The sequence below is a fragment of the Colobus angolensis genome, unplaced genomic scaffold (genome assembly GCF_000951035.1).
Source record: "Colobus angolensis palliatus isolate OR3802 unplaced genomic scaffold, Cang.pa_1.0 Scaffold18, whole genome shotgun sequence".
Classification (NCBI taxonomy): Eukaryota; Metazoa; Chordata; class Mammalia; order Primates; family Cercopithecidae; genus Colobus; species Colobus angolensis.
Window position 1 is genome coordinate 4,663,466 of NW_012114932.1, and position 2,294 is coordinate 4,665,759.

Here is a 2,294-nt window from a genome sequence, read left to right on the forward strand (position 1 = left end):
TTGTATTTTTAGTAGAGACGGGGTTTCACCGTGTTAGCCAGGATGGTCTCGATCTCCTGACCTCGTGATCCGCCCGTCTCGGTCTCCCAAAGTGCTGCGATTACAGGCTTGAGCCACCGCGCCCGGCCTTAACCATTTTTAAATGCACACACATATTTGTTTTTGTAAGCTCCTTTATAGCACAGAGCGTGTCTCAGACATCTATAAATTTCTCATAACGTAAGTACTTAGTAGGTACTAGGAAGTAAGCCAACATTTTCTTCTGCAAAAATTGTACTTGTTTTTGAATGCCTGTCTTTATCTTGCAGTATGTTCATACGGATGCTCCTACCAATAAAACACTGGCTGGGCTGGTGGTGCAGCTTCTTCAGTTCCAGGAAGATGCCTTTGGGAAGCATGTCACCAACCCGGCCTTCACCAAACTCCCTGTAAGTACATCAACTTCTTATTATTTGGGCATCCTCAGTTGCTGTACTTTTAGGTATAGCATCCGGCTTTTTTCCTTTGCTGCTGCTAGCATGTAGAATTAAAAAAAACAAAAAAACAAAAACCCAAGAGAACAATTTTAGTTATAGAATATTCCTACTTTTTAACTGTAGGAAGCTGCTTTTTGAAGAGGCATTTGACATTTGCATTAAATGCAGTCATTGTGCATTTAATGCATTGTGCAATGCATTTGCATTGCAGCAGTCATTGTGAAGACCTAACAATATTTTACTATGTTGCAGTTCCCTATCCTCTTGCTGTAAGAGTCTTCTCCATGCTTTCTCCTGATGCAGGTTTTGTGCCTAGAATACTGTTTTGTGGAATTTTTTACATTTTGTAGGTGAGATACCTTCTGAACTTGTGTGAGAATGTAATTTTGGTGTCCTTGCAATTGTGTGTTTTATTTTTGTTTTTACAGACAGGGTCTTGTTCTATTGCCCAGGCTAGTTTGATCATAGCACACTGCAGCCTTGATCTCCGGGCTCTAACCATCTTCCCACCTCAGCTTCCCAAGAGGCTGGGACTACTAGCACGTGCTAGCATGCACTTATGGGGGACTTTTAAATTTCCGTAGGGATGAGATCTTGCTGTGTTGCCCAGGCTGGTCTCAAAATTTTGGCCAGAAGGCGATCCTTCTGCATTGACTTCCAAAAGCACTTTGATTACTGACGCAAGCCACCACACCAGCCCTTCTCTGCTATCTTTATTTTATTTTATTTTTGAGACAGAGTCTCGCTCTGTCACCCAGGCTGCAGTGCAGTGGTGCCATTTCGGCTCACTGCAACCTCTGTATCCTGGGTTTAAGCGATTCTTGTGCCTCAGACTCCTGAGTAGCTAAGATTACAGGTGCACGCCACCACACCCAGCTAATTTTTTTATTTTTAGTAGAGACAGGGTTTCACCATGTTGGCCAGGCTGGTCTTGAACTCCCAACCTCAAGTGATCCACCCACCTTGTCCTCCCAAAGTACTGGGAGTACAGGTGTAAACCACCACATCTGGCCTTTATTTTTATTTTTATTTTATGTTATGTTATTTTATGTTATTTTTTGAGATGGAGTCTTGTTCTGTCACCCAGGTTGGAGTGCAGTGGAGTGATCTCGGCTCACTGCAACCTCTGCCTCCTACGTTCAAGTGATTTTCCTGCCTCAGCCTCCTGAGTAGCTGGGATTACAGGCATGCACCACCCACCACACCTGGCTAATTTTTGTATTTTTAGTAGAGATGGGGTTTCACTGTGTTGGCCCAGCTGGTCTTGAACTCAAGTGATTTGCCTACCTCGGCCTCCCAAAGCACTGGGATTACAGGTGTGAGTCACTGTGCCAAGCCTCTGTTATCTTATACTCCTTCATTTATATTTTTGAACTCTGATTGTACAGATACTAGAATTTTAGGAATTGTCGTATCTTTTCTCATAATTTTTGCCTTTGAATTCATTTCGGGTTTTGTTTCTAGCGTGGTGTTAGCTGCCTGTATGAATATATGATCAGTAGACCTTTTTTGTGGGGACTGTTCTTGATCACTAAATCGTTTAACAACTTACTGATCTTTCAAATATAATTGAGAATAAGAAATAGTAGTCTGGGCACGGTGGCTTACGCCTGTAATCCCAGCACTTTGGGAGGCCGAGGCGGGCGGATCACGAGGTCAGGAGATCGAGGCCATCCTGTCTAACAAGGTGAAACCCTGTCTCTACTAAAAGTACAAAAATTAGCTGGGCATGGTGGCGGGTGCTTGTAGTCCCAGCTACTTGGGGGAGGCTGAGGCAGGAGAATGACGTGAACCTGGGAGGCAGAGCTTGCAGTGAGC

General features: G+C 43.9%; 1 protein-coding gene across 1 annotated transcript in view; it reads left to right on the forward strand.

Moving 5' to 3' along the window:
* SMARCC1 (SWI/SNF related, matrix associated, actin dependent regulator of chromatin, subfamily c, member 1) overlaps window positions 1-2,294 on the forward strand; it is a 201,763-nt gene that overhangs the window by 9,221 nt on the left and 190,248 nt on the right. The window contains exon 2 of the mRNA XM_011939320.1: window positions 309-428. The gene's annotated coding sequence lies outside the window, so the exon portion shown is untranslated. The remainder of the gene's footprint in view (window positions 1-308; window positions 429-2,294) is intronic.